This window comes from Schistocerca americana, chromosome 1 (assembly GCF_021461395.2).
Source record: "Schistocerca americana isolate TAMUIC-IGC-003095 chromosome 1, iqSchAmer2.1, whole genome shotgun sequence".
Taxonomy (NCBI): domain Eukaryota; kingdom Metazoa; phylum Arthropoda; class Insecta; order Orthoptera; family Acrididae; genus Schistocerca; species Schistocerca americana.
In genome coordinates, this window is record NC_060119.1 from 360,831,124 (window position 1) to 360,847,087 (window position 15,964).

At 39.6% G+C, this 15,964-nt stretch overlaps 1 protein-coding gene across 3 annotated transcripts in view; it reads right to left on the reverse strand.

Moving 5' to 3' along the window:
• Positions 1-13,627: 13,627 nt before the first annotated feature.
• The window catches only part of LOC124599998 (ATP-dependent 6-phosphofructokinase), a 78,506-nt gene continuing 76,169 nt past the window's right edge, over positions 13,628-15,964 (reverse strand). For all 3 annotated transcript variants that reach the window (XR_006978572.1, XR_006978571.1, XM_047136125.1), the window contains one exon: positions 13,628-15,921. The gene's annotated coding sequence lies outside the window, so the exon portion shown is untranslated. The remainder of the gene's footprint in view (positions 15,922-15,964) is intronic.

A 15,964-nucleotide genomic window follows, 5' to 3' on the forward strand; every position in this document is an offset into this window, starting at 1 on the left:
TATTCACTTACACCACTGAACGTACTTCGAAGAAGTAATACATCATTGTATATCATATAGTTCACTGAGATGCGTGAAGAACTGATGCATCATGCACACGTTTTAATTATCACCTCTTTACTACTAACTCTATTCGCAACACCTTTTGCAGAAAATATCCACATATACCACTGGAAGTATCTGAAGAATCATATCATTGTAAGACACATAGTTTAGGCTATATTATGTCATCAACATTGAGCCGTGTGATAACGGAGCTGCAGAGCGAAATTCACTAGGGATACAGGTGAAAAATGTGTACAAACATCCGTGAAATATGTTAAATATATGTGAAGGTGTTCAAAGCCACCTGCAAAAGCTCCTCCTAAGCCCCTGGATCGATTTCAACCAATCTTGGTATACTCGTACATACTACTTACTATCAGGAAATAAATATGTTTGAGGTAAGAATCAGCAACCTCATATTGGGTTGGGAATGATAACATAGAGTGAGAAGGGGAAGGAGGAGATGGACAGAGAGGGGTGAGAAGAAGATGGACACAGAGAGTGGGGAGCAGGAGATGGTAAGAGTGAGGGGACAGGAATATTGGCAAAAAGGGAAGAGGAGGATATGGACAGAGGGAGGGAAGATGATGAGATGGACAGAGAGGGCGAGGGGAGGAGGATAAGACTAATGTAAGTTTGGAATGGTTGCATAACTGGACAACGCTGGGTACCCAGGCAGTTTACGATAAATGCAGACAATATACGCTCATTTTAAAAGAGAAAACAAATCTGAAACGATATGTAAGTTATTTGCACTGACTGTAAATCTCAAGAGACAATTTCCTACGAAATAGGTTATGCAAGACATTCGTGACTTACGAAAATATACGTTTTAGAGCGTCGAAAATTCTCAAAAATATATCTTTTTTATGTAAATACACTCCAAGACAAAAATACCAGTACACCTTGCAGGAATTACCCCAATGGGATGGTAATCAGATTTGATATACATGTGAAGACAAAAATGTTATTACAATTTCAGCAAAATTGGATGATTTATTTAGAGAAAGAGCTTCATAAAATGTGCAAGTCAATAAAGCGTTGGTCCATCCCTAGCCCTTATGCAAGCTGTTATGTTTGACATTGACTGATAAGAGTTGTCGGTTGTTCCCCTGAACGATATCGTGCCAAATTCTGACCAGTTGGCGCGTGAGATAATCAAAATCCCGAGCTGGTTGGAGCGACACCCCCGGGATAACAAGGCCGCCCAGCAGTGTTAGTGACGTCACACTAAGCGGCCCATAGCCGACGCAGCAGTCCACGGACACGTCCATACAGACGCGCCTGATGCTAACGATATTCTGTCCGTCATAGAGAAAGGAGCGAACTATAATTCGAACCAAAGACCAAATTATATATATTCTTGTAAACAGCGTAAAGGTTCATAACGAAATATCGATTACATGTACGGGCAGGAATAGGTTCTAGAACTCCTCTGAAAAGTGTTCATCTTCAGTACCAGAATGAACATCAAATTGTCAGGTTTTTCTAAACAGAAAAGCACTTTGTTAGTAACAGACAGCAATAATGAGACTTGCAGTTGGTGATTTCTACGTGGAAAAGGAAATAAGATGTAGAGAGATTGAAAATGGTAAGTAAAGAGAGCCTCAGCCTTTTGCTCACATTCTTACATGTAATGAACTTGGTTGTTTTTCATTTCCTTACCTTCCATAACATTTTTAATGTTGTTTCAAGAAGTGTATCTTCAATTGCAAAGTGAACTTCAAAGTGTCAGTCTTTTCTTAAAGGAAAGAGCAGTCGCTTAGTATCACAGTGCAAGACAGAATCTTGTGTTCGGTGATGTCTATGTTAAAAGGAGAATATTTGATATCTATCTTTTGTTTCTATTCTTTATTACTGGGGATACACTTGTAAAAATTCTTGAAAAGAGCTGTCACCATGAACATATGAGTAAATTCGCAATAGTCATGTGTTTTATGAGATAAAGCGAGCTCTTGTTGCCGGCCGGTGTGGCTGTGCGGTTAAAGGCGCTTCAGTCTGGAACCGCGTGACCGCTACGGTCGCAGGTTCGAATTCTGCCTCGGGCATGGATGTGTGTGATGTCCTTAGGTTAGTTAGGTTTAATTAGTTCTAAGTTCTAGGCGACTGATGACTTCAGAAGTTAAGTCGCATAGTGCTCAGAGCCATTTGAACTCTTGTTACCTTATTGTAAACGAAAGTTGTGCGGGTTTTCCTATGTATTACAGTGTTTAAGATAATTTACTTTCAGTGTAATAGCTTGAAAATGTTAAGTCCTGCTGTCAGTTGGCATTTGTCACCACCTGTATGCGAGTTTTAAAGCTAAATAGTGTTCTGACAATTATAAAATAGTCGCAAAGTTCCTCAATCGATTAAACTTATTCCTGCCCGTATATGTAATCGGTATTTCGTTATGAACCTTTATGCTGCTTACAAGAATATATATAATTTGGTATTTGGTTCGAATTATAGTTCGCTCTTTCTGTATGACGGACAGAAGATCGTTAGCATCAGGCGCGTCTGTACGGAGGTGTCCGTGGACTGCTACGTCGGCTATGGGCCGCTTAGTGTGACGTCACTAACACTGCTGGGCGGCCTTGTTATCCCGGGGGTGTCGGTTGGAGGGCCCTGCCCAAAGTGCTCCAAACGTTCTCAACTCTGGAGAGGTCCGGTGACCTTACTGACCAATGTAGGATTTGGCAAGCACGAAGGCAAGCTGTAGAAATTCTCGCCGTGTGTGGTAGGGCATTATCTTGCTGAAATGTAAGCCCAGGATGGCTTGCCACCTAAGGGTGCTGGGATGACAATCAAAGGTGTCCTGCTATGAAAACAAATGGCAACCTAGACCATCACTACTGGTTGTCAGGCAGTATGGAAGGCGACAGTCAGATTGGTTGGAATCCCCAGGCACGTCCTCACTGGTCATCGGGATTTAATTCGAAGCAGGATTCATCACTGAAAACAACTCTACTCCAGTCAATGAGATTTCAGGCCGAAAACGTGTGTCATTTAGCTAATAAATTATAACATTCATCATCGAGTAGAAATCTGTCAGTACAACTCTTTTGTTCATGGTGTATATCCATGCAAATGTATTTTTGTATGGCAGTAAACGTTGTCCAGAGACGGGAGGCAACATTTGCGCATATATGCCGACAACCCATGTCTTTTCTACAAGTTTCAACCAATAACGAGTTAGTGAACCGGGGAAGCAGCATAATGGCTGTCCAAAGAAAGAAGTACATGGAAAAGAATTTCCATCTTGACCAATGCTGATAACACGTGCACGGTTTCCACTTCCCAGTGCCATCGATCATATCCTATGGTAGAAACGTGGAAGTAAGTTTAGTGTTTCATGTCTCGTCGACAGGCGAAAGTTGATGTCGGTAGAGGCGGAGCTTTGTTCGGATTCTTTGTTATTGGAGTGGAAGAGGGCAGCGTGGTCCTTTCAAGGAACCATCCTGGCATTCGCCTAGAGTGAACTGGGAAACCCCGGAAAACCTAAATCTGGATGGTTGGCTAGCTCAAGAGTTGAACCCAGGGTCTCCCGAATGCAAGTCCAGTGCATTAGGCACTACGCGACTCCTCTTAGTACATGGTTAGAAATGACAAACGAAAATTACAAGGTTTCATGTAAGCGCACAAAAAGAATGTTAATGTTCCAATGTGTACATGTTAATAGTAATGAATATGAAATTAAATGAAGCCTGTTGTAACGATGTTAGATCCCTAAGGTTTGCAGTGATCGGCTACTGCACGATGTGTACCGAACTTAGCCGACAAGTAGGCCTACTGCTTTCAACTACACAGTAGTATTGAAAAGTTTTCTTTAGCAGTTTCACCCCTTCTTTCTGATCGGTACTTAAATCGGAAGTCGTCGTTCCGTCTATGTTCTGTTGAGGTCCCTGCCAACCTTACCAATCAACTGAATAATTATTGTAAGTATTAGTATTAATTTCATCCTCATTACTAATAATAAGCACCACATACGTATGAACCTAACTGTGCACCTTTATGAAACTCTGTCACTTCCATGCCTTGCACGCTATACAAGAAAACCTAGGTTTTCGTCTTCCGATAAGCACTTCGTTCGTCTCCATAAAACGTGCAATATCTGAGAATTAGACAATTTGACGAAAAAATTTCTAGGAGAAAAGTTGTACAGCATTAAAACGTGTTTCCAAAGAATGAAAGGAAGTGTCGAAAAGCTTAGTCGGTTAATAAATATCCGCATTTATCAGTTTTATGGCAACCGCATGGTTAACGATCGTCCATATGTTACTTTCCATTTAATGGTTTGTTCCAGTATTTACTATTGTTGTTTCATTTAGTTATGAGCACAACCATTCTCTGGATTTTGTTGCTCCACTGTCGGGTCTTTTATTGACCACTGCTAAATCTGGCAGCGCGGAGGCATCAGGCGTCGAGTGATGACTGTTTAGTACGTCCGGCATTGAAAAGTCGCGCTATGTCTGAATGTTCGCTTGTAGTGAAAGTGGACGAGGCAGATCTGAAAGGGCATACAAACGTTTATTGAGAGGATTATCAGGAAAAAGTATGGTAAAAATATTGTTTTCTGAACTGCACCACTGTTGTTCATGAAAGTGTAGGAAATATTATGAGAAGGATCATTCTGCAAAAACGGGTACAATGTATAATTAATTTCGCGTATATCGGTCATCAGTTCAAAAATTTTACAATGCTATTTTGTGGTGAAGACGTACCACATGAAAAAGGAGGTGATGAAACCGATTTCTTAATATATATATGTGTGTGTGTGTGTGTGTGTGTTCATCACTTTACAAAGACATGTATGTTCAATATCAACAATGCAAATGGTGATAAAACCGAATAATGACTGGAGAACTCAAGAAGTAAAATTTCGACGAGCGAAAGATTATTTGGTATCTGCCCCGGTGAATTTCATTTGTGAGCATTCAGAAGCAAATGAATATGAATGACAGTCCACATTCCGGAGAATTATAATGGATACCTCCCAAAGATCGAGACAGTACAAAAACAGCTGTTCTAAAAGTTCCATGAAGATATGCTGTCATTCACCAGAAAAATACATCAGTACAAATAACCAAGATACGCTGTCCAAATACAGACTATTCCGTCTTACCTGACATACGGTATGATGCCAGAAGCAAAGGCCAACAAGAGGAACGCATCTAAATTGTTCAAACTATTGCTGTAGTCCTGGAGGATGTCTGTACGGTACTCCTTATTTGCAGATAAGAACGCATTTTACTTTAGTCCCAATTTTGCTGTTTCACATACGTGAACTGAAAGTATCAGCGCTGCAGTACGTACGGAGCAAGGAGCGAACGGTAGGTTCCCCATGCTATGTAGCTAACAGAGCCGTCTAGTTTCCAAACAGTTATTTTATTAAGCTACCAGTCTCGACGATTTATTACGCCATCTCCGGGCCCGCAACCACCTCTGAAAAGATGGACATACAGGAACGTACATTATTCTAGCGCGAATCAAGTAATTGTTATTAATAAATACTTGCTAACAAAAGTTGCCTTTTGCCACACAGACTGGAGGAGTCTACGGATCATAAATACTATCTTTCAGTAGTTTTAGAATGCCAGGAAACGTTGATATTAATAAATAAATGAATAACTTCGGGTTAAGCGAAGATATACGATCTTACATGAACCATACCGATTGTACGCCCAAATTACAGACAGGGCGCCATAGTCGGCAGTCGTCATTTGATAGACTATGCTGTCGTAATGATAATAGTTAGCTTATAATCAGTGTGAACAAGTTAATTTTACGGCGTTTCTTAAAAAACGTACCGTGTAAAAATTATTTGCACAAAATCCTTCTTCCCGCTTCACTACGTAAAACACAGACAGTAGAATTGCCGTTTCAAAATCCGACGACAGTGCTACGGGTCTGCAAGGGGGCATAAAACTACGAGAGCGTCTCCACAAAACAGGTAGGAAGAATTATCACAAAACTCGGGCGCAAAAGCGTGGCCAGCTATGCTGTACACTACTTATACCACCATCTACAGACTCACCGACAAAACTTAGACATTTCTGGAAGTTTAATACGAGTTGGCGGTTCTTGCACACCATATCACGAGTTTATGAAATGTTCTTGGGTAAAGTTGAACCTCACATCCAGGGTCACTTAAATGACTTCTTAGAATGATCATTTGTCCAAAGAGGAAAGAAAACGTTACACAATAAAGACGACAATCAATTGCCTTACACATTCGGTTACTGGAACTTCAGCTGCAAATCAGACATCCTCGTTTCTAATACAGAACTAGAGCTTGAGAAAATAGTACATAAAGCTATGGATCAAGAGACCTTGTAAATGTGGTATCAGCTTTTGAATGATTCGTGTAATGATGTCAGACAATTTGAAGTATCCAGTCTCTGACTGCAAAAAGCGTTAACAATCTCTCGAGACAATTCAGTTATTCAGGTTGCATTCAACACTGTGGGCGTATATGTTGACTAACGTAATAATAAACGTTATCAGTACATGTGTAAACAAACTTTTTGTCCTTTATTTAATGACATTATGTTGAATTTTACTGTTTGCGAAACTATTATTTTGATGTACGCTATTTCTGTTAAATTGACAAATGGCGGTATTTACTTACCAAACCGTGGCTCATTCGTCACTTTCTTAGACTTCTTAAAAACCATCTTTGCTTCTCTACAACTTTCCTGTCGTACAATTTCTCGTCAAATCAGTCACTTCCAGATATTGCATGCACCATGTAAACGCAACAAAATTTGAGAAATTATCATATTGTGCACGGTAGCTGATCCTATCTTCCGCATAGCATTTCTTAAAAGATTAAAAAAATACCATGATAACAACAATTTCCGCAGTTTCCAGGAGGCGTGACGACGATGGTAGTTCTAAGCTGTAGTCGCGTGAAAAAATGTCTTCTCAACGCGCCCCGGCGCAGCAGCTATGACAATTAAGGAGCATTTACACTTGTGCGCCATACGGATAGTCGCCGTGTTACTGTAGTTTGCTCTACATGGAAGTATAGGCGCTCAGTGTGAATAGAATCATACACTCATGTCGAGGAAGAGGCATGCAACCTACAGGCGTGCCTCTACATGATGTGGGGCAAGTATAGTCGCATGGCGACGAGGTGCAAGGTGCGCAAGTGTAAACACACCTTTACGTTAGCCTTCACGCAGTGACAGTGCTAACTAGACTTCCCAGTACTCCAGACGAAACAAATTCCTTTGACTCTCAGTCCACACATTGGTGCCAATATTGCTGCCAACGCTGGCTCATCACTCCCGTTTTTATGCCACACTGGTAATAACTGCAGTTTCAAAATGCCGTAGTACTGGAATAAAGATTACACAGCAATTAATTTTAAGATGACTTCTACGTGTTCTTTTTTAGCTTTGTTAACATATCGGGGTTTTGAGGGGGGTGGGCAGCGGGTTGAGCCCCCAAAATCCCATCTCTGGCTACACCCATGTGGTAAAGGCTGTTCCCAGAACTTACTTCATACTTTATGCAATATTAATGGTGGGACCTTGCATTCAGCTTTTCAAGTGTGATGTATGACTGGAGTTTAAGTCTTCACATTTGTTTTGTGCCATTTTGATGCAGTGTTGTAGAGATGTATGGTTGTCCTCCCCACAAACCATAGACCTTGCTGCAGTGGGGTGACTTTTGTGCTTCAACGATACAAATAACTGTATTGTAGGTGCGATCATAATGGAGGGGTACCTTTTGAGGGGCCACACGAACATGTGGTTCATGAAGATGGGCAAGCAGCTTCCTCAGTAATTGTAGTGACAACTGTCTGGATGATAAACTGATCTGGCATTGTAACATCAAGCGACATGGCCTTCAGACTGACATTTTCACTCTGCAGCGGAGTGTGCGCTGATATGAAACTTCCTGGCAGATTAAAACTGTGTGCCGTACTGAGACTCGAACTCGGGACCTTTGCCTTTCGCGGGCAAGTGCTCTACCAACTGAGCTACCCAAGCACGACTCATGCCCCTTCCTCACAGCTTTACTTCTGCCAGTACCTCGTCTCGGTCCGGCACTCAGTTTTAATCTGCCAGGAAGTTTCACATCAGCGCACACTCCGCTGCAGCCTGAAAATCTCATTTGGGAAACATCCCCCAGGCTGTGTCTAAGCCATGTCTCTGCAATATCCTTTCTTTCATGAGTGCTAGTTCTGCAAGGTTCGCGGGAGAGCTTCTGTAAAATTTGGAAGGTAGGAGACGAGGTACTGGCAGAAGTAAAGCTGTGAAGACAGGGCATGAGTCTTGCTTGGGTAGCTCAGTTGGTAGAGCACTTGCCCGCGAAAGGCAAAGGTCCCGAGTTCGAGTCTTGGTCCGGCACACAGTTTTAATCTGACATGGCCTTGTTTGGCTGGCACTGTGAATGGCTAAAAGCAAGGGAAAACTACAGCCGTATTTTTTCTGAAGGCATGCAGCTCTACTGTATGGTTAAATGATGATGGTATCCTTTTGGGTAAAATATTCTGGAGACCAAACAATCCCCCACTCGGATATCTGGGCAGGAACCTCTCGGAAGGATGTTGCCATCAGGAGCAGCAAAACTGGCATTCTATGGGATGGAATGTGGGTCAGAAAATTTGAAAATGGAAATGGACAGGTTGAAGTTAAGACTTAATAGGAATTAGTAAAGTTTGGTGTTAGAAAGATCAGGACTTATGCTCAGGTGAGGCCAGGGTTATAAATACAAATTCAAATAGGGGTGATGCTGGAGTAGGTCTAATAATGAGTAAGAAAATAGGAATGCAGGTAAGCTGCTATGAGCAGCATAGTGGATGCATTAACATATAAGTAGAGACGAAGCCAACACCCACAGTAGGTAAATTTATATGGCAACTAGCTAGAAGATGAAGAAGAGTTTGAAACAATGTATTTTGTTTAATTTAATCGTATGGCTAGGGCAACACATCAGGCAGGCCACTCGCCGAGTGCCGGTCTTTCAATTTGACACCACTTCGGCGACCTGCAGTCGATGAGGATGAGGATGATGATGATGATGATGATGATGATGATGATGATGATGACAGCACAACACCCAGTCCCTGGGCGGAGAAAATTCCCCGACCCAGCTGGGAATCGAACTCGGGCCCAGAGGACTGACAATCTGTCAAGTCGACCATTCAGCTATCCGGGGCGGAAAAAGGATGTATGATGATATAAAAGAAATTATTTGGACAGTTACGGGTAATAAAAATTTAATTGTGACAAGAGAATGGAATTTGATGTTAGGAAAAGTAAGAGAAGGAAAAATAGTAGGTAAACATGGACTGGAAAAAAGGAGTGAAAGAGGAAGCAGCCAGATAGAATTTTGCACAAAACATAATTTAATCATCACTAACATTTGGTTTAAAAATCATGAAGGAAGGTTGTATATGTGGAAGAGATCTGAATACATTGGAAGGTGTCAGATTGACTATGTGAAGCTGAGTCAGAGACGAAGAAGCCAGATTTTTAAACTGTAAGACATTTATAGGGGCAAAGGTGAACTCTGTCCACAATTTATTGGTTATGACCTGTAGATTAAAACTGAAGTAATTGTGTAAAGGTTGGAAATTAAAGAGATGGGATCTAGATAAGTTGAAAGAACTAGAAGTTGAGAGTTTCAGAGGGAGCATTAGGCAACAATTGACATAAACAGATGAAAGGAATGCAATACAAGATGAATGGATGACTGCGAGATGAAATAGTGAAAGCAGCTGAGCATCAAATACGTAAAAAGACAAGGCCTTGTAGAAATCCTTGGATATAACAGGAGGTATCAAATATAAATGATGAACTGAGAAAATATAAAAATGCAGCAAATGAAGCGGGGGAGATGGAAAACAAGTGTTTCAAACATGAGACTAACAAAGTGCAAAATGGCTAAGAAGGACTGGTTAGAGGACAAATGTAAGTATACATAAGCATATATCACTAGAGGAAAGATAGGTACCATCATCAGGATTTCCTTCCAGAAAGTCAGGCAGGAACTTTGTGAACAATATGCCTCCATTGGTTTCTGTCCTGGTATAGCTTTTCCCTCTCCACTACATCCCATGTTACTCCTCTCCTCTTGAGATCTTCCTTAACCTGGTCCGTCCATCTCTTTCTAGGCCGCCCAATTGGTCTTCCTTGTACCTCCAGCTCCAAATACTGGCGTGGAGTTTGAGACAGGTGCATTCGCTTCGCATGACCGAACCACTTCAATCTCAAAGCACTCATCCTCTTCTCAGTAGTCAATATCACCTGCAGGTCTCGCCTTTCATAATCATTTCTGACTCTCTCTCCCCTAGTTTTTACTAGAGCTGACCTAAGGAACTTCATTTCACATGCTTGTATTTAACTGTCTTCTCTATTATTTACGACACAGACCTCTAGACTATACACCATGATTGGCAGGAGATAAGTTTTATATGTGGTCTGTTTGGCTCTTTGAGGGACTTCGTACTTGGTGAAAGAAACTAGATCCTTTTGTTATTCTAAGACTTCTAGGTTGGAACTTCCATCACATGTTATGATGCTACCCAGACAATTGAAGCTTTTCACACCTTCAACATTCTCCCCCTCCAGTACGTGTGACAAGGTGTGGGTGTCCTGCTCATCTTCATTGCCACTGTCTTGTTCCTACTCACAGTTAACTTGAGTTGTTTTTAATTTTATGTTCCAGTAATCTAGTCTCCTCTGAACCTCCATTTCCCTCTCTCCCCAAATGGTGATGTCATCAGCAAAAACAAATGTGTTGACATCTTCATTTTCTTCATTCTTGATTTCTTTCATAATCGTGTCCATAAGTGTAATCAAGAGTAAAGAGGAGAGCGAACTGCCTTGCTGAACACCTCTCTTTGTCTCACACCATTTTGATCTTCCACCTCCTACTTGTACACTGCTCTTACAACCATCATAGAGCATCTGGAGCTTTTTAATTAATGAATCAGGAACATTGTGTTTTCTCAAGCATTCCCATACTTTATCCCTTGGTACACTGTCATATGCTGTTTCCAAATCCACAAATACTACTATCAATTCCTTTCCTTTTTCCCAAAACTTCTCCATTAACTGATGGAGGGAGAAAATGAGATCTGTTGATCCCCTATTACTTCCAAAGATCTCTTTAATTTTCCTATAGGTGAAAGCATTCCTTTCAAAAAGTAGAGATAGGTACCACCTATAGGAAAATTAAAGAGGTCTTTGGAGAAAAGAAGCGACTGTATGAATAACAACAGCTCAGATGGAAAACCTACAACGCAATTAAGGAAAAGCTGAAAAGTGGAAGAAGTACATAGAGGGACTACATAATGGAAATGAACTTGAAGATAATGTTACAGATAGGGAATGCAATATAGATGAAGATGATGTGGGAGATATGATACTATAAGATGATGTTGACAGGGCTCTGAAAGACCTAAGTTGAAACAGGGCCCCTGGAGTAGATGACATTCCATCAGAACCACCTACAGCCTTGGGAGAGCCAGCCATGATGAAACTATTCCATCCAGTGTGTGAAATATATAAGACAGGCAAAATACCCTCAGAATTTAATAAAAATGTCATAATTCCAATTCCAAAGAAAACAGATGCTGACAAATTAGTATTTAAGGGAAGTGTGGGGAGTAAAAATTGTAGAGGGAGGCCAAGGAGGAACATCGTAAGCAGGCTCAAAAGGATGTAGGTTGCAGCAGTTATTCACAGGTGAAGACAATTACACAAGGATAGAGTAGTACGGAGAGCTGCACCAAATAAGTCTTTGGATTGAGGACTGCAACAACAAAACCAAAAACATTGTCTTCTTTCATCAAGTAGGCCATACTACTCAATCTAGAAGGGCAAATGGCCACTTCCAGGGGTAGGTGGGATCATTTTGTCTCCCAAGATGGGAAATGAGTGTATAAGATGATATTCTGGTGCAAGGTTAGAATTTTCTTGCGGAGTTCTGAAATCTCTCAATGACAAGTTGCTCTCCAGCAGTTTCGAGGATATATTGGTGTGGAAAATTGAGCAGAATACTTTCTGAGAATGTCACAGCTGCCCCTTTTTTATTTTTTGGCAGGTGTGTTGTGTTGACCAAAGACTGACATTCTTTGAAGGTTTATTCTTGTTATGTGTGAGGTTTCATGGTAAAATCTTAGCATTCTATACTGTCAAAACTTTCATAGGAAAATTGGGCAGACTAGTGGCCTCTGTTACAGATTCTCTGTTACGTGAAATATTTTTATTTGGGTCTTAATGTCCTCCAGTCTACTGTTTCTTTCATAATCGTCCTTTCAGAGTAGATCATCCATTTCAGTTTGCTTCATATTCCCTGAGGTTGTAGTCAGTCTTTATTAATGCCTGCTATGGTTCTTGCAGTTATTGACCAAGGAACTTTGCAACTGTGCCACGGCTGCGGGGTGATAGTTGTAATGGGACAAAGCTGGTTGACAGTATTGTGGAAGTCCGTCTTACTGAATACTGAAGAGATGTGGTTCACTATCTTCCTTTTATATTTCTCTTGACATTCATCACAGGTATCCACCATTCTAGCACACACTGAAGCTCCAAGTGGCCATCTCAGGCAGTGATTCTGCAGTGTTGGTACGGATTAAACATCAATTTTGCAGGTGGTTTCCCATGCTGGGCATCCCTTTAGGATTGATAGCTGGACTGTTGATTTATAAAGTTGGATTTTGGTCTTTGGGTTAAGATCTTTGCTGGTAAATAATTGTAGGAGTGCCCTGAGCATTTTTTAACTTGTCTTCTTCTGTTATACTGTATCAGGTGTGAACATTAACGACTTGCCCATGTGGATACCCAGCTATTTTGTCGTCTCCAACCTTTGGATTCCTCGCCTAAGAACTTGATAACGGACAAGAACTGGACATTTTTGAAATGGCTAGCTAGATGCCTCTCTCGTGGATGTACTGGAGGATTCTTCCGCAGTGCTCTTGCTATCAGATGGCATTTCAGTAGCAATGGCACAGTGGACAGTAGAGCACCGCACATTCGAATATGTCCGGAATGCTGAATCTGGCACAGCATTGCAGCAGCTTCTCTGTGCTCATTCCAACTCGGATGCCGTGGTATCACTCCCAGCCGTTTGAAGAAAGATTTAACATTTCATCCATACTTCAAGTGTATTGTTCAGCAGCGGAAGGGAACAGATTATAAACAATGAGAAGACATTGCCATTCAAATGCAAGTGCTAGTTGAAGGCAATAAAAATATGATAATCATCAAGAGCAATGAGGCTCATTTTCACTTGGGTGAGGAAGTTAACAAGCAAATTTCCATTACTAGGCTTCTGAGGGCCCATGCATCATTCACAAAATACCATTCTGTTATTAGGGAGACAGTAGAAATTAGAATATGCAAAAAAACTTCAACTGAGATAGCAGCTACAATTTTAGTGTACAAAACCAAGTTCTCAATGATGAGAAGACACAGAAGTGTGCTGAACTGCTCACATTCACAAGCAGAAACTAAATTTCCAATTTATGTAACGGTGATTCCTAGCATTACACCAACTTCTGGTCACAATTAATGAGCTGCTTGGATTCTTACAAGATGAAATGGGCTGTCATTTTTTGAAAGTATCAAAAAAAAACCACAAATGATCGTATATCCAAAAGTCTTTTATTTTGTTTTAACGCTACAAGATGCAATATAACTGCAAAATAAAAAAAAAAAAAATGCAGACTCAGAATTGTGTATCAGTATATTTTACAGTTAGAGCTTGTTTCAAGCAACACATATTGTTCAGGCAGCAAGTATTTGGATACAGCTTTTAAAAGAAACAAATATAATGAATACATTTGTTATATAATGTTCTGTGATATGCCAATAAGGATAGATTGCCACTCACCACATGGAAAACACGCATAGAGGCACGTGGAACTTACAGTGGGCACGACACCAAACACACGCGTGAGAGGGAGGGGAGGGGGGATGACTGGACAGAAGTTAAGCAATTTCTTCTTTTATACACTGATTTCCACTGGTCAACATCCCTGCTATCTGGTAAGTAACAATATATTCTCATTTACATATCATATTCTTTCCTAGATTTTACACCAATGCTTTGTTTATGTTCTGCAGCTTTTGCACTAATTTTTCCAAAAGACCATAACTTGGGGGTCCACATTTTCTACTCTTCAAATAAATATTTACAGTAAAAATTATTAAAATAAATATTACAGTCATAAAAATACTTTAACCAAGGCACATGAGTAACAGTCTATAACATGAACACACACATGAAAGATACATCTGTAAATTTCAACTTGAGTTAATGAGTTTGAGGAACATAGCCCTTACATTTGTTTTGGCATTATTTATTTGTCTATTATGGACAATTTATGTTCAGAACACAGCACAGTTTCAGAGCACTGCTCAGTTTCGAGATTAAAAAGTAATCTTCTCAGTGGTGACATTGATAAATAAGTTACTATCACATTTAAGACAATACAATCTAATACAGGTAATACTGTTGCTTAATATGAAAAAATCTTCTTTCTTTTTCACCCTCTTTTTTCCCATACTGTCTGTAACAACTGATAATTAAGAGTAGGCAATCATCAAAATTATAACTACGGCTGCAGTCCACATTCATTAGCATGTCTCTCTCGCAGCTTGGCAATTTTAATGTGTGTTACACAGGATGCTGAGTATCGCAATAAAACACTCATGAATAAACACGGATAAATACTGAATCCACACAAAGAAAAAAGAAAAACATGACAGTCATTAAATAAAATGTTTGGCATTATCTTTAGTAACTAAAAACTAAAATGTAATAGATTTAAATCATAACTGAAAGCTAACATGCAATAGATTTAAATCACAGAATTTGCATTTCTGAAAAATTACTGCAGCTTATGTCAAAGCCATTGCAAATTATATAACCTAAATAAAAAGATGTTACACAGCATACAGCATGTACACTAATCTTTAACGATCTGTATCAAAGTGTGTCTCAGATGCTCTAATATTGAGTCATACAAATTTTGGTGTAGGACAATGAAAAATGTAATCATGAGTGAGGTGTTAAAAATGCTTATCTGAATGAAAATGCAGCATCTCGAAGGCATCTGAAGAAATATTGAAGTTATAAAATTAATACGACAAAAGATAATTTACATTGCGTGTGCAAGCTTCAGAAAATTAACACTGCCATTTTCCCCACACTATGAAGAGTATTTTTGACAGTTATGTGAAGTAGAAACAAAAAAAGGAAAAGTGGGGAGAAGTATAGTGGAATGCATTCACTACATCAGTTAAAAGAGTATAAATAAGTAATCAACAATATATAAAATAAATAACAGTCAACAACTGAGAGTAGTGCATTCCTACCAGAGGATAACACAAGTACTTTAAAAAAATAATTGTCTATACAACACCACACCTTCATCATAAAATTCTTTTCAAGATTAAAATAACAATTTTAGATATAAAGGACTCTATAAAGGCTACATTTTTGGTTTTTTAGTATACAATGACACTGGAGAAATTAATTACAATATCAACACAATATAAGAACTTGTAACTTCTAAAATAGCACTCAACTTAACCGTTTGGCAAGAAAAAAACACAGTATTATCTTTCACATTGTGTAGTATACTTGTGCTATAGATGAACAAGCCTTCTATATTAGGTTTTTTTGTAAGTTACAAAAGGCAATTATAATTACAGATCTATGTGAAATCAATGTACCAGAAACAAATCAATTGTTAAAAATACAATAAAGCAGCGGGACAAATAAAAGAAAAAAAATGTATGTCTTTGCACATACTGGTTACCATCCCAGATCATTCTACATTAGAAACTCTTAACATAAAAAGTGTATTCCCCCAAAATATGTTTCAATCACATTGTTTCGTCTGTAACACAATTTTTGTGGTTCTAGAAACTGAAAACGAAAGAACACAGTTATTAGTTCTCCAGTTAGCAAC